This window comes from Pan troglodytes, chromosome 12 (assembly GCF_028858775.2).
Source record: "Pan troglodytes isolate AG18354 chromosome 12, NHGRI_mPanTro3-v2.0_pri, whole genome shotgun sequence".
NCBI classification, from domain to species: Eukaryota; Metazoa; Chordata; class Mammalia; order Primates; family Hominidae; genus Pan; species Pan troglodytes.
The window spans coordinates 63,371,870-63,396,178 of record NC_072410.2 but is presented as its reverse complement, the minus strand read 5'-3'; positions in this window follow the sequence as shown (position 1 = coordinate 63,396,178).

Below are 24,309 nucleotides of genomic sequence, written 5' to 3'. Positions count from 1 at the left end.
AATCTCAAGACTGTAGGACACAGAGTCACTTTGGTCTCCAGTGGCTCCTTGAATAACCTTTGTCCTGTTTCTTAGCTCAACTAGAAAACCCAAGACTTACACCATTTTATGTTCTGCGGAAGCTACACAATTAGAATAAAATATGGCTCCTGTCCTCAAGAAGGTTTTAGTTCAGTTGAAGAGAGAACAGTATAGTTTCTTTTCTATTCTGCTTAGCTGTCCTAAAAAGAGACTCATGCCTGGCAAAGTATGGCCCATTTCTTATAAGATGAGGCCTGGAGATCACTGATAGCAACTGTCTCTCCTGCTAGAATGTTTTGGATAATGGAAGAAAATCTAAATTTACCAGTAAAACAAATCCCAAGCTAAGTTGCGAGCCCTGAGGGTATCTACTATAAAAGCTCATTTCTTAGGGCTAAGTTCTCTTGGACTGGCCCACCAGAAGAGTCTCATTATAAAGTCAGGCATCTTTCCTTTTCCAGAAATTAACTCTTTTAAATCTTCCAAGTTTTCCCTTTGCATTTTTCTACGTAAAATCCTGATCTACAAGGCTAGTTGATAAATTTTGTTTAAAAATCTCCAATTTTCTTTCCTCGAAAAATTAAGGTAAATAATTTATGAGCCAAGCATCTAGTGTTTCTTTCTATCTTTTGATTCTTTCCTCCTCCAAATAGGAAGACAGGAAACACTTGGACCAAAGGCAGTACCCAGCCCATTGTCCATGCTGGTCTTCCTTTAAAAGAAGGGACTCCAAAATCATACTTAATAGAAATCAATGGCAAATGGGCACAGTGTACAAACTACAGAGTCTTGATTGCTGGGTTATCTGATCTGGGGAGCTCATGCCTAGATTCATAGAAATTTGGAGCATTTATGGAGTCATCAAGATAGTTTAGTAGGTCAGGGAGTGAACAAGAGTGGAGGGGGTGGGGTAATTGTATTTTTTCCTTTGGCTGGCTCCGTAGCATTTTCTTATCTGAAGATTTAGTGATGTAAAGTTTCAGTGGCTTTCTCTTCCTACCACACCATTGTTTCCCTTTCCCTTTTTGTCTTTTCCTTTTTTCTTTCTTTGCAGGTAGCTCCTATCTTTAACGTCAGCAATAATCACTGTGGTATTTTTGCTTAGGCAGTTTTGAAGAGTCGGAATTGGGCTATAATTGAAGAGTTCATTACCAAGATCCGTTGGTTCCCTGATTACAGTGGCAAGGTGAAATATTTATCCTCTCCAAAAAGCTCCTGCACAACTGTTCTCCAAGTCACCCACTTCTCACTCTTTTTTCATCCGAACCCGGATGAGCTTGTCAGCAAAATTAAAGGTATGTCATTCACATCGTGCCTGCATTGCAAAGGACTATAAACCTGCCAACCTCTTTGATGAAATAAAAGGATTTTATTTATGATTCATGTAGGAATATGAGGTTATTTTTATTCCGTCAGTACACTAATAATCAGACGAGGGCTCGGGAAATGAGGAGCCCACTGACAGGGAAGGTTCTGATAAAGGGGAACCCTCTAGGGTGTTTGCCCCTCTTTGTAATATCCTTTCTAGTGTGAGGTTATGAGCATGGCAGAGTGTGAGCCAGCTATAAGGCTTGGCTGCAGGAACAAAGACAGATGCAATCCAGCAGGACTTGGGATGCCATCCGTTGAAGGGGAAATAAAAAAAGCAGTCCCTTCGACAAAAAAAAGTTTTTGCTCCGGCCTCAGGTTAGCAATTTGGAGCCTCCCCAGTTTCCTGTGATGTCTCCAGTTCAAAAGACAGCCGATCCTCCAGTCTGCACTCCTACTGGGCATTCTAGCCTAAGTTAAAAAAATAATAATAATATGAAAAGATAAGTAAAAGAAAAAGAGAGAAAGAAAAGCCAATTGGCCAGGTTCCTTCCACAATCATTAACCATTTGTTCCTGCCACCCAATGTCCTTGGTTAAGGTGATCTGACTTAAAGGCAAACAAATGTGGCTGAGTATATTTCAAAGGACACCCTTGTCTTGTTATTTCAAATACTCCCATAATTTGGGGCCCCTTTCATCTTTGTTCCTGCTCTAGGAAGTGCTTGGAAGTTATTTTAATTCAAGTTGGGGGTAAATTCTTATTCTTACCCATTACTCCCATTGAGATGACCTCAAGCAATTCTGAATAAAAAGTTATCACGGCATGAACTGGGCAGCATTAAGGCCTGTGATTTGTTCAACAGTGACATCTTGGCAGAGAAACAGAAAGACATATAATCTACTGAGAATGAAGTGCAAGAAAGTTCACTGGAGGAAGGAAAATAATACTAATCCTTTATTCAATAAGCAGTAAGTCGAATGAGGTGCTTCTTTTTTTAAGGTTTAGTAAGTGAAAAGTAAATTTAAAAGGCAGTGCCAGCTCAGATGGGGCAGGAGTAGTTATCTGATGGGGTCCTGCCAGGAGATTTGTTTTTATGACAAAGTGTCAGTGAATGTTATCTGCATGTATTTATGTATATGCATCCATATATCTGTCTAGAAAAGACACATTGGCAAGAGGACCTGTCTGAAAATCAGGAGTCCTGGCTAGTTTTTCAGAATCAAGGGTCCACTGTTTGCCTTCCTCATTCCATACAGAAGGGTGCTTTTTTCAATGATGTTATTGCATCTTTGACTGAAACATGCGTTAAATGACACCAGAACATTCTTGCAGAATCACCTAATCCCTGGAGGTGTTATCTCCAGAAGTAAAACCCCTGGCTTCACTCCAGAGTAACCAAGGCCTGAGCCATAGATCCTGCGAGAAGGCACACACAATGCTTCACCCCGGAATCTGTCTGCTTGGGCACCGAGTGGTTAAATTTCACCTGTCACCCTGTACTACCTTAACAAAGTAAGACAAAAAATGTCTTGCTTGGGAACTATCTGGTCAAAATAATTCGTCCCTTTAGAAAGCCAAAAAGTAATCTAAAAAAGAAAAAGTTTTCAATACATAATCTGATAAAGTAACCACCTAGTTTGAGAGAAATGGCATGTTTGGAAGTGCCCTTTGCTGGAAGCCTGTAAACCTGCATTCTAGTCTGTATTCCACAGCTAAACTTTGATATGGCTTTAGCAAGTGGCCTTACATCTGCATGCCTCTGCTTCATCATATCCAAAACAAGACTCTCTCAACTCCTTTATCAACTGCTTGAGCAGTGAAGGATATATTGGGTGTGAATGTTTGGGAAGGGATAAACCTTGATACAGAATCAAGCTATTTTTAACTGTGAAATTCTACATTTGGAAATGGGCTTTGTAGTAGTGTGTACCAACCAGTATCTTACAGCTGGGTTCTAGAAATGGCTTCTACTCTAAGACAGGATCTGTCATTTTCTCTTGCCACTTGGTGGATGGAAAAAGCTGGGGAATGATGGGGCCAACGAGGCAATTGTTGGGTTATGCTTGGCACCCACTGCAGACTTCCATTAGATAAATCAGGGGCCCAGTGGTCACTGTCAGAACAAAGTGGGATAAATCCTGAGTCCCTAAACATTGTGGAATGGTCTAGTTCATGGGATCCAGAGATTCCAAGGTTTTATTTATTTTTTTGTTATTGAAAGAGCACAAAAATGAGGAGTCCTTTATCTAGTTAGCAGTAGGGAATTGACAAAAAAATTATGGAGGAACTATTTGAGAAATTATAGCATCTCTGTAGTCCCATATCATGATCTTTAAATGCAGCCTCTTTCACCATGACAGAGAAAACCCTGAGATGTAAGGGAGATGGTCTTATGCCTTTATTTCCCACAGCCACGAAGCTCACCTCTCATGCCTACCCTAGCGCCAGAAGGTAGAGCAGGTAACTACTCCATTGGCCCTAGATTTCATTCTCATGGAGCAGAGAGGTTCATTATATTCTCTTTATCAGCAGTGAGGTTTACAGCTGAAGCCATAAGAGAGATCTGTGTGAAACATGAGCCGAGAGAGAGGCACTGCGTCTCACCATTAATAAGCCCTCTTCTGGGATCTGGCATTAGTGAGATTCAGCGGATCATGGAGCACAGGGGTATCATTTTTACATGATTACTCTAAATTCTTAAACCAGAGGCTTAAGAGAGAGGCTTCTCACAAAGGCAGCCGTGGGAATTGTTGACTGATTGGTACAACACTTGCAGTGGGTTAAACCACTTCAGGTAGCTCCACTTGTGGGGCTTACAATCAGGTATTTAGCAATCTGCTTTCCAAGGAAGGGGAGAGGGAGCTGAGGAAAGGGAGTGATGTCAGGCGATAACAGGTGAGCCTGACTCACTGCTAGCCATGGTGCACTCCTTGTTAGCAGTATCTGCAGCCCCACTGTTCCCTCCTTCCACCCCTGCTGGATTTGCCAGGCTTCTCACCAGTTTGGTAACTGAGATTATCTGCTTTTTGAACACTAATGCCATTACTTGTCTTTGAAAAGGACTGCACCCTCTCCCTGTAAACTCACCCTCTCTTCTTTGCAGAAGTGTGAAGCCTGGTTGGAATGACTGGTTCAGACAACTGGCAACCTGTCCTCTCAGCCCAAACATGCTTCTGTTTTCTGAAATAACATTCATTTTCAGGAAAAAAAATATACTGATGCTATTTCCTGTCTCCCTTTGATCCAAAATTCCAGCAACTCCTGTAGTCTCTAGCAGGTCTCTTTGAAGGTAATGTACCTAAATGTGCCTGGATCAAACTCCACTGGGCTTCTCTGTCCTTGCATCAAGTAAAGTTTGATTTTATCAGCTCAGAACAGGGTTACCTGCCTCCATTCAGAACAAGTTAACACTCAAAGAAGTTTTCGCAGGAGAAATTTGATGCTACTTTCTGCTTTGCCTCTGAAGGTGCTAAAAACCCAGAAAATGGTCTCAGCACAACTTTAGTGTTGGAACTCTAAAGATGCATTATTATCTGATTGTAAGTAGAAACATTTTTTGAAGCCCACAACTTGCCCTTAATGATACTGGGTTTTGTAGTATTCTCTTATTGTTTCAGAGGTTGGCGTCACCTCCTCAACAATGAATGAGAGGCTATGCCGTTAAAGAGCAGGGACTATGCTTGTATACTACTCTTGAACAAACAGGGCTCCAAGCACAGCCCTGGGCTGACTTCAATACAAATTGGCTGACTTCAATGGAAATGCAATTTGCATTTTTCAGGCTCCTTTTCCCAAAGCCACTGACACTTATTTGAAATGGTGTTCAAAGTGTTTAAATCTGTATGAGATCTAGATATCCATATTGTTATGGGCTGAATTGTGTCCCTCCAAAATTCATGGGTTGAAGCCCTAACCCCCACTGTGACTGCATTTGGAGACAGAGCCTTTAAAGAGGCAGTGAAGGTTAAATGGGGTCATAGGGTAGGGCTCCAGTTCAGAACTGGTGTCCTTACATGAAAAGGAAGAGACAGCAGAGATCTCTCTCTCTCTCTCTGCATACACATAGAAGAAAGGCCATTTGCAGGCTAAAGACAGAGGCTTCACCAGAAACCAACTCTGCTGGCACCTTGATCTTGGAATTCCAGACTACAGAACTGGGAGAAAATACATTTCTGTTGTTTAAGCCACCCAGTCTGTGGTATTTCATTATACCAGCCCAAGTAGACGAATGCATACACCCCATTTCACAAAAGATTGAGAGATGCAAGTTCGCGGCAGAGCCAGGGTTAAAATACACATGTGTGCTCTCACAGCTGGTGTTCATTTCACTCTACCATGTTATAGTTGTGAGGTACAGAAAACACTGATAGAGAATGGAAGGGAACCGGAATATACAAATAAAATATTAATATTTAATCATAGTGAATTCCTTACATTATCTTCTCCTTTTACTTGTCAATTTATCTGAGATGCAACAGCCTTTGGAAACCTACAGATCTGTAGATCGTGAGAAGGAAAGGGAAGGGAAGGCGGATGGCTTCCTCCAGAAGTGATATATATTAGGAAGTCCCAAAAATCCACTACAACAGGAAGTTTTCCACAGAGCTAATGTCAGGGAGCACCCTCCTAAGGAGATGTTTTGCTTCGTTTCATTTCTCCCAGACCATGCGTATGTATGTAACTGAGATAGCTGTTTAGAACTTTTCTGTCACAGAAAATGAGATAACCATTAGGACAACAGGCTGACAATACGAAAAATGAAGTTATTCTTCCACATACAAAAAATTTCAGATGAATCTAAGATCTAAGTGTAAAAATAAACTACAAAATACTGGAAGAAAATTTGAGTGAATATTTATATAATTTTGAAGGAGGAGAGGTCTTGTCACATATGACATTGAAGACAGAAATTCTAAAAACATAATGATACATTTTTGCCTTATAAAAGTTAATCATACTTGTACAACAATAAAAGCAAACCAGTTAAAAATACTATCAACAAGTATTTAAAATGTCTGGGAATATTTGCAAATATGTAGCCAATACAGTGTTAATATATGTAATATATTTGCACATATGCAGTGAACAAAGTGTTAACATAAAATATAGTTAACAAACTGTTAAGTGTTAGTGTAAAGAGTTCTTCCTACTAACTAAGAAAATGACAAATGTTTCAAAAATATAGTGGCCAAACATATGAAAAAGCAGCTCATAACATAAGAATCTTAGGTGGCAAACATACAGTAAGAAAGAATAGATTCATTCTATGAGTCAAATAACTGCACATTAAAACAATAGAAACAATTTTTCTATCAAAGCATATGGGAATAGTTTTTTTTAAATTATAATATCCAGATTGGGAAGGGGTGTTTCCTCATTTTTATTGAGTGCTGCTGAGAGAGTAAATCAGGAAACATTTCTTGGGGACATTTGGCAATTTATCAAAGCCTTAAAATCTATTATCCTTTGACTTGACAATTCTGCTACTAGGAATTTGTCCTTAGGAAATGACTGAACAAGTAGGCATATGTACAGAAATGCTCATCACAGGTTTGGTTTGTAAGATAGAACTATTGGGAGAAAATCTAAATATTCGATATTAGGGCACTGGCTGAATAACCATACATCTGTTTAATGGAATAACCATTAAAAGTGATGATGAAGATATTATGGATTTGCCAGTATGCAAAGACATTTATGATTTATTAAGTGAACTAAACAACCTATAAAGTATAGACATATACACAAATATTTTATATTATGTGTGTGTATACATTTTTAAGAATATACACAAAAAATTAACAGTTTAGCATGAGTTATTTCTCTGGATTTGAGTTTGATTTTTCATTTTTATTCATCTGTGTTTTCTAATTTTCCAACAATAATCTAATTTTCTTCCAAAGCAGCAATAGTAAAGAAGGTGGGATAAATGAACAGAAGATCTAATTGGAGAAACAGTTTTTGGAAACGAAACCTTTTATTCTGCGAATAAGAAACACTTCTGCGGTGTTCCTTAAAGTGTGGTCTAAGCATCGTCTGTATCAGAACAATTCAGAGGCTTTCTTAGAAGTGCAGATTCCAGAGCCCAAATGTGAGGTATAAAATGGATCCCTGGGACAGTGCCCAGGAATCTACCAATTTAATAAGCCAAGCCCCCAGGTGCTTTCTATGTATTGGGAGGGCTGAGAACTATTGGCCACAGAAATTACCTGGATCCTTTACGTTTCAGAGTTACTGAATGATGGTCAGTCATATTGAGTGATAATTCTGTGCTAAGTAGCTTCTAGTAGCTTCCAGTAGCTTCCTTATCAGTGCAGTGACTGTTGGGTGTCCATTAAGGTGTTAAGGGATGCAGCTCAAGGCATTTTTGATGCGAGGAGAAAAGCCATTTCAGTTTGCACTCTTTCCTTTCTCTCCCCAGAGCATCCCCTTTCATGATTTGTAGGCCACAGAAATTATCCTGGTCTCTAAGTCTCTTTGCATGTGAATGCCCCAGGGCACTGTCAATGGACAACAAAGTAGACATTATTCTTAGAAAATAAGCTCCAAGAGTTGGAGAGAAAGAGCCCACTCAGGAACTTGCCAAGGAGGCAACATTGGAGTAGAACGAATAGAGAGGCGTTCGAAAACTTAGCTCTCACAAGGCTGAGGTTGAGTTGGAGTGGATTGAGGAAAAGAGGAGAAAGCGTTCTTTTTTAAGCTAGCCAGTTTTCCAGGAGTGTGAGATGCCAAAACTAAGTTTTCCATAAGTTTCAGCACAAGCTCTGCATCTGTCAGCCCTCCAGACTCTGATGATAAAATGATACCCAAAGAGTGTGGTTGCTCCCAAATACCACAGTGAGTACGTCAGTCCCCGTCTGGCATTTAATTGCTTTCCTAAATTACCAGCAGGTGGTGCAAGAGTTTCCAAGTGAGTGAACTTCCCCTTCACATGGCTTCTGCTCTGGGAAGTCTGGCAGTAGCCCACCCCTCCTTCTTGAGTTCCTCTCATAATCCTTACATGGCTCCTCTGTGCTCCAATAATCACAAGGGATCGGGAAGCGTCTTTAAAACGCATTTTGTACCTTTTAAAATGTGTTAAATATAAATGTAGAATCAAAGAAACATGCATTAATTATAGAACTGTGTTAAGGAATAGAGAAAAAAAAAATCCCATTACTAGCAAACCCAGCAGAAACACAAGCCTTCCCCTGTTGGCAAAAGAGGAATGGGGAAAATTAGCAGAAACCTTTAGGATTTAATGCCCTTTACCTCCTACTAAGAAGACTATGAATATGGATTTGGGAAAAGGGGTTGTTGGTGGGGAAGGGATTAAATTAGCTTAACCGGAAAAATCGAAAGGAATGAGAGGATATAAAATTGGCCACATCCTGAATGGCATTGGTAGCTTCACTGGTTATGTAAGAAGTGAGGAAGAATCTCTAATTGGGAATTCCCAGAATGTTGTTTTGGAATATTTCAGGCCAAGGAGGAGTGGGGAACGTCTGTTTTAAGAAAACACCAGGCAGTCAGAAGGAAGTTCAGCAGGGTTTCCAGACCTGGCTAAGGAACAGCTGGAAGCAAAGGGGACTAAGGCTTGAGTTTACTTGAAGTGGAATGGAAAACTACATCTCTAGTTGAGAGTGAAACTCTGACAAGGTCTCAAGACAGGGATGCTACGGGGTTCTCGATTTCAGGCATCTATAGCAAAGTGGTAGCAAATTTGGGACTGGGAGTGTTCACACGTCACATGCAAGAATTCAGATGGAGAGACAGATTGCATCATCAAATAGACATGGTATTAATGCAGTTGTGAGTATTTGTATATCTTTGATTAAAGCTTGGAAATGACACTATGGTCTTGCACAAATAGAACTCCAAAGGAAAAAGAAGGAAAATGATAGGCTTTGACACATGAGGCAGAATTTAGTCCAGGCTGAATGGATTGCTTTTTCCAAAGATCATCCCCTTTTCTAAGGAACTTTTTCACAGACCCTTTCCAGGCCTGCCTTACTGTCTCTAAAATTGCTAACTACTCTAGAGAACCAATCTAGAAACACCATGACCAAGACCTTGATATATTCAGTGACTTTGGGCAACCTATTTAAACACTATGGGCCATTATGTTAAGTCCACAAATGTAGAGCCAACTCGCAGTGAAAAGTTTGATGTTACTCTGGAAACAATAATGGGAAGATATATACCATATACAAATATGGGGTGGGGAGGAAGGGAGGACATGGAATCAATTCTATTGCACTCAACTACATTTACTGAAATCATATACATAAATGTGTTCTAAAATGCAGCCGAAACATGGATTGCTGCTTGAGATTAGGGCTTGTTATGACAATTCAGGATACAGTGATTGTCACTAAAAGATGACTGCGGGCACATAATGAAGTAAAAAGTGCTAGTTGATAGGTAGGTGCAGGTGACGTATGACAGCTAATGAAACAATATAATGTGTAATTGAAAAATGTACTGCCTTGGTTACTGTGAATTTTATTGCCGTCCATAATAAAGGGACCAAGATTGTACATCAACGATTAATCCTCCAACATGTGTCAATTCCTGCATAAATATAGTGAAAGAGGTAGGAGCCCAGTACAGTGTTGAAAAACATATGCTAAGACAAGTATTAGGCAAAAGCAGAGTAAAAGGCCACATTCTCTACAAAATGGCTCAATTGTCCTCTCCCCTCCCTCCATTTTAGAGCATCTCTCTAGTATCATCTGACATTTTTACCATATTTCTTGGAGAAAGTGGTATTTCTCCTCCTCATAAGGCTGAATATTGAGAATATTCCTCTTCCATAACACATATCAGCATCTAACAAATTTTATGTTTTACTTATTTCATTTTCTGTCTCTTCCTACTCTAATGTAAACTATGAGAGGCAAAGATCTTTACCTTTTTTTTTTCTTGCTGCTGCGTCTCTAGTGCTGAAAAGAGTGAGGGATATATAGTAGGTACTCAATAAATGATTTCACATCTTCCTATACCTCTCAGGATCCTTAGACCTTCCCTCTTCCTAGAGATAAGCCTAGAAATTTATATTATAAAGATAATAATTTTCCATCAAAGCTACTGTTGTAAATTCCTTTTCCTTTTTTTCCTGCCAGAATCCCCAAATAAGTCTGCTCTTGGCCAACATCCCCATCCACACCACATAAGCTATGTTTTATCCATTGCCCCTCAATCAAAGACTTTTTCAAATTTTACTTCCAAGTTCAAGGGGTCTTTTAATAGCCAATACCCTATGCGACTAATGTGCCACAGTTAGCCTGTTGAGGACTCTCTTCCTCTTGAAGTTTCCTTTCTCTTTTGTCTTCTATGACACTGCATACTCTGGTTTCTGTTCTTATTTATTCAAAGGATATATTTCTGTCTGCATAAGATACCTATTTTGTAACAAATGACACCAAAATTTAACAGATTAAAACAACAATGTTTATTATCTCATAGTGTCTATGGCTCAGCATTTGAGGCATGATTTTGCTGGTCCTCTGCGACATGATCTCTACACTCTACCAACAAACTCAAAACCAACACTCTACAAGACTGCAATCAAGATGCTTAAGGATACACAGTAACAGATAGATAGGAAAAATAAGTTCTAGTGTCCTATATCAATGTAGGATGACGATAGTTAACAATGTAGAGTTTCAAATAGCCAGAACTTGGATATTGAGCTGGGCCCAGTGGCTCATGCCTGTAATCCCAGAACTTTGGGAGACTGAGACAGGCAGATTACTTGAAGTCAGGAGTTCAAGACCAGCCTGGCCAACATGGTGAAAACCCGTCTCTACTAAAAATACAAAAATTAGCTGGATGTGTTGGCACATTCCTGTAATCCCAGCTACTCAGGAGGCCGAGGCAGGAGAATCACTTGAACCCAGGAGGCAGAGGTTGCAGTTAGCCGAGATCATGCCACTGCACTCCAGCCTCTAGGAGAGAGTGAGACTCTGTCTCAAACAAACAAACAAACAAACAAAAAAAGAGGATATTGAGTTTTTCCATCACAAAAAAATGATGAACATTTGAGATGGTGGATACACTAATTACCCTGATCTGATCTGATCTGATCATATAAATTATATGTATAGAGACGTCACTGTGTATACTATGAATATATACAATTATTATTGGTCAATTAAAAATTAAAAAAAAATTAACTCAAAGTTTTAAAAAGGATATTGGCCCAGGATCTGTGGCATTATCTGAAAGCTTAATTAGGGAAGGATCTGCTTCCAAACTCACTCATGTGGTTGTTGGGATAATTGAATTCTCCAGGACCTGTTGGACAGCAGTCTCAGTTCCTCTCTGGCTGCTGGCTGGAGGCTGCCCTCTGTTCTTTGCCAAGTGTCCCTCTCCATCATGACAATAATGTGAGAAGAGGCAGAGAGAGTGAATACCAGAAAAACGGAACACACAATCTCTTATGACCTATTCCTGGAAGTGAGATTTTCTCATTTTTGCTGTTTCTATCAACTAGAAACAAGCCACTACTATGTCCTGCCTGCATGCAAAGGAAGGAGATGACAGGAAGGTGTGAAAACCAGGAGACAGGAATTCTTGAGAGCCTTTTAGGATATTGAGTTCCACAGTCACCTTCATTGACTTCTTTCTGTGGTTCTACTCCATCAAATGGACAGTCTTCAACGTTCTGTCCTCACTTCTCTTTATTCTAAAAATACTTCCCTGTTTCTGGCAAATACTCATTAACACCATAAATACTCATGCCATAAAGCTTTATCACTTTTGTGTAATGATTTATATTCATCCTGTTCAACTCAGATGTCCCATAGTCACCTAAAACTCAGTTTATATAAAATCACATGTATTACTTTGACCTTTACTTTTCTTCATGATTATTATGATTCTTTCACCTACCTGAAAATCAGTTTTTGTGTGTGAATATATCATAGTCTTAAAAAAAAAAACACAACACTTTATTGAGTTTATTGAGCTTCCACTGACATGTAAAAAGCTACCTACAATATATATAATTCAATGAACCAAATATAATGTGTACAATTTGATGTGTTTGGGAATAAATATATATCCGTGAAACCATCATCACCATCAAGTCCATAAACATATCTATCTGGGATTCTTAACAGCCCTTTTAAATTTTTCTGCCTTCATATTATATATCTAATACACCCCCAAACCCTATTGGTTCCTCCTATGTTACATCTCTCGCATTTGTTACTTATTCTTCATCTTTACCCTAGTTTGGGCTACAGTGACTTTATCTCCAGGATCTCATAATAACCATGTGGTGCTTTCCAAATTTCTACCAACAAAATGTGCTCTTTGCAGCCATCCTAAAACACTGCTCTCATGGTGCTACTGTATTCCTCGAAGCTTTTTATTTTATTTTAAAACAAATGTAGCTTTTGAAATTTTTTGAAATAATTTTAGACTTACAGAAAACTTGCAAGAATTTTACAAAAAATTCCTGTATAACCTTCACCTAGACTTCCTAAACATTAACATGTTGTCAATTTCTTTTATCATTCTATCTCTATATATCCACGTTTCCTCCCGAATTTTAAATGTTCTTGAATTTAATTCCAAATAAAAGGAAACTTCTCATCTTGGCATTCAAGGCCTTATGTATCTGGTCCCAGACTTAATACCAAGAAGTACACTATGCCTAACTGATCTGGTTTCTGTCTCCTTAACAGTCCTTGAACATTCCCATTTTTATTATGCTTTGTGCCACTTGCTTTGCAGGAAATGTCTTACTTATACCTATTTCTACCTAGCAAAACCTTTTTCATCTTTTAACATCTGATTCAAAAGGTCACGTCTTTATGAAACTTGGAGGCCAGAAGTGATATCTTCCATCTCTGAACTTCTGTAACATTTTGTTTTTTACCATACCCTCTTTTCTTGTGATTATTTGTGCAAATGTAAAGTATTTTGTAACCTTGATTTATTTATAGCCCTTATTATATACACCATCATTATGCTGACATACCCTGGTACTTTTCATTCACTTAGGCCTGGTTAAAGGAGAAAGATTTTTAAAAGGTTGTTTTCTTGGAATTAAAATATATAACTAACTAAGAATGAGGTTATATGAAATCAACCTAAGGGTAACAGATGGCCTATATGACTGGACCATACTTTGAAGATACTAGCATATATAAAGGAAAATATGTCACTCAGAATGGAAGTTGTTCTTGTTAGACATACAGTGTGAGAGACAGTCTGAAGCAATTATTGGCAGTATCTAAACAAGCACTGTCCTGGGTGTGTGGGTAGACCTAAGTTCTCAGCACCAGAGGACACTGTAACAGCTTACTACACACTGTGCACTTGGCTAAGGGCTTTTTAATCCCAGCCTGATTGACTTATCACCTTAACCACATAAAAAACAAAAAATAACATACAATTATTCCCCATCTTAAAAGTAAGGAGCTTAGAAAGTTGTAGCTGTTTATTAAGAATTCTCTATTCTGTGCAGGCATGAACATCAACTGGTTTTATTTTCCCAAACACAATTCTGAAAGGTAGCAAGTATTTTTATGATATATCAATGAGATTCTAAACCTTGCTTGTTAATTTTACTTATTAAAATTGCCCACTTCAGGCTGAAATAGTAGTTTCATACCAGATTCAGGAATCTCCCCTTCTCTACCATAAACCAAACTGTATGAGTTTAATGATGGGTTATATCTGCATGTTTATTTGTGTACATTTGTGGGGCGGGGTTGAGTGGTGGTTGGGGTTTCCTCCTTTTTTATGTCTTCCACTCTTCATTCTTCTAAGTTCTGTCTCCTTTGTTGTTGGGCACAGTGAAGAGAGAATTTTTTTTTTAATTTCTCACTTTTTTTTCATATTTGAAGGGAAATGGCTAGCAGCTGATTGCTCACATGGAGGGCACACTGTTAATTCACTATAGCCTGGTAGGATTTGTTCCTCACAATTATTTGTACTGTTTGATTAAGAGTGTGAGATACTGGACTCCTCACTTTTTAATCTCTAAATAATTCAAGGACAACAGGAAACCACCCTCTCAACGTTGTTAAAATGATGTGCCCAAGATCTCATAGTTATTAGGTAAGGGGGCAAGAATTTGTCTGAGTGTATAGTACTATACTACTACTAAATATTCAAGTTAATATACTCCCCTAGTTATGATATCCTGCACATCTGCATAACTGCACATCTTCTCATTATGGTGGTTCCTTTTTAGATCTGCCTCTAGGAAAAGGATGGGTCATTCAAGCCACTAGAAATACGCTGATTTTTGTGACAGCTATTATTCTCATTGAAAACTGATCATTCTGGTTTCTTTATCAGACTGTGAGCTTGGTTGATGCAACCCTGTCCCCAAGAGATGGATTATTCTTTCTGTGTTGATAATGTAAACATTTAAAACTTATGAGGCTGAATAACAGATTCTAGAACTGTGGTGACCTTCCAAAGTCAGAGAAGCACATTGTGCCGCTTCATTGTGGTACCACTTACAAAGCCAGCAAGCAAACAAACAAATTATCCAGCATCATCAATATCTCAAGCCTTCCACAATTAAGATCAATAATTATGTAGGTTTACCAGGATATGATTGACAATTAAAATGAAAAATCTTTTAATTGAAATAAAATGTATTTTACGTAACATATATGTGTCTGAGAAGCTCAAAGTCTACTTTAGGTTTCTTTTTTTAAAAAACAAAATTAACTTAATACTTAAAGGAATAGAATGTTTTCTGTGATGTAAATATTTTTATTAATTTATTTGTAGATTACTTTTAATTATCAAGGTCTATTTATAATAAAAAATACATTCATTCATCCTGCTAGGTGGCAGTCATCTCTAGTCTTTCATTAAGACAGTTATTAAATGTCAGCATACACAGACATCAAGTTGGAGACAAACTTCTTGATACACATTATATACATATTTTTAAGCAAATCATGTCACAAAAAAATGCTCAGATTGTCATTAGCTATTTGATAAGTACAATGTATTATTGTAATTTATTAAAACCCAGGTTTACACTTCATGATTCTGGCCAAAATAGAGTAAGCCCATTATACCTATCACTCCCACTGATTTCAACTAAAAACTGGACAATATTTAAAAGGCAACCATCTGCAAACTCTGAGAAGTTAGCAATAGCAGACAAACTAGAGAGACAGCCAAACTTGAAGTAAGACCATAATAGAGATAAATACTTTGACCTGAACATGAGGCAGTAAAACCTCTAAGGAGAAAAGAGCTCCCTGATAGCTAGAGAGTATTAAGAGAAATCTCAGAAAGAAGAAAGCTGGAGATGACCTCCACTTTATATATGAACTGACACAAGTCCTGGGCTAACCCCTAAGCTGTGTATGTGAGTAATAGGCATTAATATGAACCAGCATAGTAAAGGCTTTGGGAATTGAACTGTAATATAAACCACCACCCAAGTCCCAGAATTACCTCTGAGAGATACATGTGCAAAAAAGTCAAAGCAATATAATAAAGACTTCGAAATCATAGCTGACATTGGAAATACCACACACAGAAGGCAAGAAATAATTTTTTAGTCTTAACCTAACTGGGTTGATAGCTTGATAAATGAAAAATTTGACATTCAACAGAAGGTTTTAATGGCACCCAGTCTCTCAAGGTAATATTTAAAATATCCAGGATATAACCAAAAATTACTAGAAGAATAAATAACCAGAAAAATATGACAAAGTCTCAAAAGAAAGATAAATAATAAGACTTAAAGGAATAGAAATAGACAAATTCACAAATATACTTGGAGACTTTAGCACTCTTCTTTGAATTATCAACAAATAAGTAGATAGGAGACCAGCATGGATATATAAGATCTGAACAACACTATCAAATAATTTGATGTAATTGACATTTATTAAACGCTATATCTAGCAACAGCTGAATGCATATTCTTATTAAATCCACCTAAACAAGAACCTAGATGAGCTATATCATGGCTTTTATAGCAAACTATAACACATTTAAAAAATAGAAATAATACAAAATATCTTATTTGATCATAGTAGAAATCAAAACTAAAAAGATATCTGGAAAGTACCGAAATATTTGCAAACTAAATGGCATACTTCTAAATAGACACAGGTTAAAGAAAAAGTCTGAAGTAGACGATAAAATATTTTGAACTGAATGAAATTGATGAGAATGGAGATAAATTTGCAGAATGAAGCTAAAATAGTGCCTAGAGGAAAATTTATAGCATTAAATGTTGATGCTAGACATATAGAATGGTCTCAAACTAATGATCTAAGTCTTCAACTTAAGAAGCTAGAAAAAGAGAAACAAAGCACAAGAAAAAAGGAACAATAAAAAATAACTGAAATTAATGAAATAGAAAAAGAAATAGAGAAAATAAATGAAACCAAATCTGGTTCCTTGAAATGATCAATAGAATTCAAAAATATCTGGACGGACTGACCAAGAAAAAAGTGAGGATATACTTTTTTTCAATATCAAGCATAAAAGGGGGATATCATTTCAGACCCTCAGAAATAAAATAGAAGGAAATCTGAAATAATAAGAAAATAATAAAAACATTTGTATGCCTATAAATTTGGCAACTTAAATGAAATGGACCAATTAGTTAAAAAGACGGAAACTACAAAATTTATTCAAGAAGAAATAGATAACTTGAATAGCTTTATATGAGTTAAAGAACATTATTCATAATTAAAACTTTGCAGCAAAAAAGTCTAGGACCAAATTGCTTCACTGACGAAGTCTGCCAAAATTTTAAGAAATATGTAAACTTTATACAATTTGTTTTTCAGAAAATAGAAAAGGAAATATTTTGTCATTTTGTCATAAAAAAGCCAGATAAATGTAATACAAGAAACAAGAAATTGAAAACCAATATCCCTCTTACACATGGACATACAAATATTCAACAAAATATTAGCCAAAAAATACAGCAGTACCTGAAATAATATTAATACCTCATGACTTAATAGGATCTATTTCACTAATGAAAGACTGGTTCAACATTCAAAAGCTAACCAATATAATCCGTCATAATAACAGACAAAAATGATAATTAAAATAGATAAAGAAAAATCATTTGACAAAATTTAGCATCTAATTTCTTCATAACAAATGATATTGAGCATTTTTATATGATTATTTGACATCTGTATCTCTTCCTCGGTGAGATATTTCTTCAGATATTTTGCCCATTTTTGGGGGGGGTTATTTTCTTATTGTTAAGAGTTCTTTGTGTATTGTGAATACAACCGCTTTATCAAATATTTGTTTTGTAAATATTTTCTCCCAGATTGTGACTTGTCTTTTTGTTCTCTTAAAAATGTAATTTTCAGAGCAAAACATTCGAAAGGTGCAATTTATCATTTTTTTTCTTTCATAGATTATGCTTTTGGTGTTGTTCCTAAAAACTCATTGCCAAACCTAAAGTCACATAGGTTACCTCCTACATTTTTTTCTAGAGATTTTACAGTATTGTGTCTTATATTCAGGTTTATGACTGATTTTGAACTAACTTTTATGAAAGGTGTGAGGTCTGTGTCTAGATTTTTTTCTTTTGCATATGGGCATCAAATTGTTCCAGCAACATTTATTGAAAAGACTATCATCTCTTCATTGAATTGCCAGTTTTCCTTTATCAAAGATATTTGTGTTGGTCTATGTATGAGCTTTCTATCCTGTTCCATTGATTTTGCCTATTATTTTGCTAATCTTAGCCTGTCTTGATTACTGCAATTTTTTATTGTTTCAAGTTGCATATTGTTACTCATTCAACGGTGTTCTTCTTCAGTATTATATTGGCTATTTTGATATTTTACCTTTCCATAAAAATTTTAGAGTAACTTTGTTGATACCCTCAAAATATCTGTTGAAATTTTCATTGGGACTGTAAGTTCTGAAGGAGCAGGGAAACAAAAGGACCAACACTCAGTGAGCATTTACCATGTACCAGGAACTTGACATTGCCTAATCTCATTCAATCATCACAAAATATTCTTATGCTACAAGTATTTCCCCCCATTTTACAGAAGAGGCAACTAAAGCTCAGGGAGAGTAAGTAATTTGCCCAAGTTCACTAAGCTAGTAAATGATATTGCTTTGCTTGTTCCTCTTTCAAAATCCATACCACTTCCGTAATCACCTACTACCTCCCAGACTATTTATCTCACTATCAGCAATGCTTAGTTTATTTCTTCTCACAATGAAGGCACTCAAAATGTGCCTCTGATAGAATTTAGGGGGAAAAAAACTTACATGAAACAAAGTTCATTAATCTGACAGAATATAGAGGAAAACACTTACATGAAATAAGTTTCATTAATCTGATAGAACTTAGAGGAAAAAACTTACATGAAATAAATTTTATTAATCTTTGACTCTAGTGACATTAACAGATAAATAGTTTCCTGTGTGGAGCTCACTTCCTTCATGTAACCACTAAATTCATAACTCCATCATTCACTGATCCATTTAACAAATAGATATTAAGCATCTCATAAGTACCAGTTTTTTAGGCACTAGGAACACAGTGGTGAGCAGGGGGACATCAAACACATTCACACTCACAGGGTCTCTGACTTCTAGAGAGAGATTATTGGTCACATTTGTGTCTTCCCTAAAGATATCCTGGGCATGGGTGTCAACCTTGACATCACCAAGCAACTTGGCTTCTCAGTCATTTGTTTATATTTCTACTTGTCCTCCTGACAAAACAATAGGGGGTAAATAATATACTCAACTCTCTTTGATCCTCACAAGTGAATAATAATGATTGAGTACCCCTTCCCAGAAAAAGGAACAGAATTTACTAATGATTTCTTGTTTAAGAGTTACAATGCTTAGAACAAACATTTGCTCCTTATAAGAAATTTACATGTTGTTTAGTTAGAATGGTTTAAAATGATATTAAAAAATTCATTATTCTGTAACACATACCGAAGACCCTGGAACTTAAACTTAACTGAAAATGCACATGTAAGTCAGACCACAGTCTCTTGAAGTTTCTATGGCAAGTTTGTCAAAGTTGGAGAGTGTCACTTACTCCCAGCTGTTTCTAAGGTTCACAGCTTCCACCCCCTCAATACGTTGTCTGAGATTCTTGGCTGAGAGAGCTGTTTGTTTCTTTATTTAGCAAAATCTAGCACAGCTCTGCTTAGCAGAGGGACAAACTGGAATTTGCAAGTTTCTGCATTATCACCCAGGCAATTGCCAACTTGTCACAGGTGTACAGCATGAGAACAATGGGAAGAAGACAGCCGGGGACTGCTATGGACCTGAATGCCGGGGGCTCCATCTGCAATGTCCCACGCACCTTACTGCATCTCACAGGGGAATCTACTTTTCGTGATAGGCAGAGGTGGGGAGTGCAGGTCCTACTTGCGGCTTACAAGACATTTTAAGTCGGCAATTATAAGCAGAGCTGTTAACAGAACGCTGCTTGATTATTATGTTATGAAGGAAAGAAAAGAATGGCAAGGGTAACTTGAAAAAATAAATGAAGTGCAGTGAGTTTTCCGAGAAGCAGAGAATGAAACTGAGAGATTCTTGTTATTTTTAAAAGCTGCTGAGTTGGTCTCACTTCTTTGCTAAGTCTCTCAAGTATTTTTTTTTTCCTCAAAAGGCTTGAATAAATACCTGCCCTGCACTGAAGGGGAAATGCAGAGGTTCAGCTTACCGACAAGTGGACAGGTGGCGAAACAGGTATGGGCATTTCTGTTTCAGGTCAGCTTTTCATGGGACTTAATTGAATATCACCTCTCACTTTTTCCCTTTTTCTCCCTCATTGATCAAGCTGCTTTTGAGAAAAGTGATACTTTGCATATCTGGCTAAGTACTGTTAACAGCCTCTGCCTGCGGTTTGTTAAAATTAAAAAAAAAAAAAAAAAAAGTGTGATCTTGCCGGAGAAGTAATTTGCTTCTCTCCAACCAATGATGGCTTGTACTTTATGCAAATTGGTATCTAGGGACAACAAATCCCATTTAATACATATGCATAGTTCATAAAAAAAACGACGTGAGAGAAAAGAGGAAAAAAGATAAAGCAACGAGTCAGCAAAAGAACAGGTTCCGAGGAAATTTATTGTCCCAAATTGGACATTTGTAACAGATGATGTGAACAAGTGTTAACTTTGTTTTCAGCAGCTCTTCATGTACATTCACTAGACATCACACAGATTATGTTTTAAGGATCTGAACTGTAATAAAAAAAAGTGTCTATGGGCTTTAGAGTGTTGTGTTCCATATGGTTAGGGAAGTACGGAGTTATTGCGACAAGCATCTTGTGAAGCTCATTACGCGCGGTGGTGTTAGATGCGAATTGCCGCGCATAGCTATAGGGTACGTACATGACATCCCACAGTCAGCAGATAGCAACTGGAAATGAAAGATATGAAGGCACAGAGTACAGCTTCAGGGAACATGTTAGACAAAACATCTGCTGGTATCAGAACACTGCATTATCAGATCATTGTGGCCATGAATTTTTTATAGACACTTTTTTCCCCCAAACCGCAACTTTGAAAGTGACATTTTGTGCAAAAAGTTTTTGATTGAAGTGTGATGTCAGGAGGAAGTCCAGTGCTGTAAGTCGTTGTATAGACAGCCGACACTGGCAGCTCAAGAAAACTCCTTTTTGCAAAGTGGGGCAACCTCGACTAGGAGAATTTATGCTGCAGTGCATGCACATGGGAATGCATAAGGAAGAAAGTTTTCTAAGCAAAAAACATGACTGAGATGCTTTGGTCTTTCTATGCCACTCGACATGTGGACAGGTTCATATTCTAGACATTCACTTAACACTTCCTTTCTTCATGTGGAGAAAGGGTTGGTCAGGAGCTCCAATTAAGCAAGGAGGCAATATTCCATCAACTCATCTCTTGTACTCTGCTTGTTAATGGCAGCATTTCTCTTGTGCCACTTCTGCCTGAGAGTGGCTCTTATAAGAGATTCCTTCATTGCAGGAAACATGCATGGATGAAAAACTAGTTGAGTTCTGATTATTGGGAGTATACATTAGCAGCCCCACAGTCCTTTCCAGAGGGTGGCAGGAAGGCCTGAAGCGAGGGAAGCAGTAAGGAGATGGTTCTCACCTTGAGAAAAGTTAAAGGTCCTGATATTTAGGACCCATTACAGGATGTCATATATTTCATCTTGGAAGATAATAAAGCACATCTAAAAGCACTATGACTTATGGAAGAATCCGGCTATCGATAGCCACCTTTCTGTTAGTGTGGTTCTGAGAAGTGGAATGATTTCACTGATTCTGACCACCCAGGCCATGGGGTATAGGGATAAACATATTTCTCTTAAAAGAGCTAATGTGAAAGAAGAGTAGAGGAAAAAGAGCTCAAAGACAAGTGGCAGGTCCTTGAAATGGATTCTGGAGAACTAGAGGAAGTGCTTTTCTCTACAATGCAACCAGTATTCAATTTAACGTTCTTTTCAATAAACCACTGGATTCCTCTTTTAGCCCATTAGAAAAGTGACACACTGGATGAGATCAGAGTGTGAGGCTCAGAAACTCTCAAGAGTCAGACTATATTTACTCATGGCAGCAGATATGCAGGAACATCTGTACAATAATTGGCAATAGTTCCAGACATGAAAGAGAAAAGTAAAAGGTACTCATGAATGAGTAAGCACCAACTACAGAGCTCTGTACTTCACAGCTCTAAGCTGTTCTCTTACCATTCTACACAGTTTTTCCATTTTCTTTTTGTCTTATTTTCATCTTTCTTTTTTATTTTCTTTTAACAAAAGCAAAATGAGGAAGAGGGTTGCTTTTCATTTTTCATAATTCCTTTTTTCTACTGCTTTGTAGAAGAGATACAAATATAGAGAAATACCTTCTGGGAAAAGGATATATTCTCTATTATTCTCCCTGAAAGTTGTGATGAGCCATGAACTGTACACAGAAAGATGCGAAAACTCATTCATTCAATAAATATTTACTGAGCATCTATTACTGCAAGTGGCCCTTGTGCCAAGAACAACTACAATTTTCAATAACTGTATTTATTTATTTTAAATATTATTTTTGACAAAAGGTCTTTCTCTGTTGCCCAGGTTGGTGTGCAGTGGCACAATCATGGCTCACTGCAACCTTGACCACCAGGCTCAAGTGATCCTCTCACCTCAGCCTCCTGGAAAGCTGGGACCACAGGTGTGCACCACCACACCCAGGTAATTTTTTTATTATTTGTAGAGTTGAGGTCTCACTATGTTGCCCAAGCTAGTCAGGAACTCCTATACTCAAGCAATCCTACTGCCTCAGCCTCCCAGAGTGTTGGGATTATACGTATGAGCCAGTGCATCCAGCCTTTATTTATTTTTGAAAAATATTATAAATAAAAAATTAATAAATAATACTCAGAGCCAAACATTAAGTAAAAGAGGGGAAAGAGAGAGTTAGGTAACCTTCAGCCTGGTTTTGTCTTGAGAACATTTGCTGTTCCAAGTAAATTTAGCTTGGTTTTTCTTGATCTCTGAGGGTATGGAAAAGACAAAGTCTAGGGATCATCCTAAGTGGGAAATATAGATGGAGATATCCCTACATTTAGTACCTCCAAAGACCACATGCTCAGTGTCACATAAAACACAAGTAAGCATGTCCCAGTCATCAGCCAATCACCAGTACACACACACACAATAAGCCAACAACACAATAAGACAAAGACTTCAGAAAACATATTTATCAGGTATAAAAGAAATATGTCTAATGAGTGCTAAGAAGGTGAATAAGGGACAAATTATAAAAAATAGTTAAAGGTTATAAAAATGTAAAAGCATATTTGAGTAAGAAAAAATAGAGCTTATAGAAATAACATATAACTCATTGGATGGATTTAACAGTTGAATACAAATAAAGACAGAAATTTTGTGAGCTGGAAGATATGTCCGAAGGGAAGCAAAGAGATGCAAAATGTTTTAAAAGTTAAATCATGATGGGGAAGAAAAAAGTTTTAATATATGCCTAATTAAGTCTCATAAACAAGACAGAAGGGAGCTGTGGTAGTATTTGGCAGCATAGCGGTTTAGAATTTTCTAAAATTTATTATTTTTAATACCAATTCCCAGACTTATGAAGCTAAATGAATCCTAACCAGCAAAATAAATATCTAGAACACAAAACTGCAGACCATAAAAGACATAAATGTATTAAAGTACCAAGACAAAAATGAGAACCTTCAATGTTTGATGAACTTCCAGCTAACTTCCCAACAGCAATTATGAAAGCCACACACTGTGGTAACGTCTTTAATGTGCTCAGAGAAAATAACTGTCTACTGAGACTGCATGTTAATCAAAGTGATTTTCAAGAGAGTGGGTAAGGTAGTGGTATTTGTTGATACAAAATTAATAGTTCACTATCAACAGATCCTCTTTGAATGAACTTTTAAAAAATGAAATTCACAAAAAAAATGCAAGTGATCCCAGATGTTAGCTTTGAGTAACAGGAATATATTAGGAGCAAAGAAAATGATAATATGTGGATAAATTTAAATAAACTTTGGTTGCATAAAATCATAGTGATAAATTCTTCTTGAGCTTAAAAAACAAATAGAAAAAATAATAAAAGACACAAAAAGGGTAAAACGAGGGAGTTGTTTTTATTAAGATAGTCTAGGTCATGTATGGTGGCTCATGCCTGAAGCCTGAGCACTTTGGAAGCCCAAGATGGGCCGATTGCTTGAGTCTAGGACTTCAAGACTAACCCGGGCAACATGACAAAACCTTGTCTCTACAAAAAAAAAAAATACAAAAACTAGCTGGGTGTATTGGCATGTGCCTGTAGTCCCAGCTACCTGGGAGGCTGAGGTAGGAGGATCACCTTAATCCAGGAGGTCAAGGCTGCAGAAAGCTGAGATCTTGCCACTGCACTCCAGCCTGGGTGACAGAGCAAGACCCTGTCTCAAAAAATAAAGAAAAAGAAAAAGAAAAAAAGTCAACAATTTATGGAATATTTAGGTTGAAGGGAAATATATCAATTTAAAT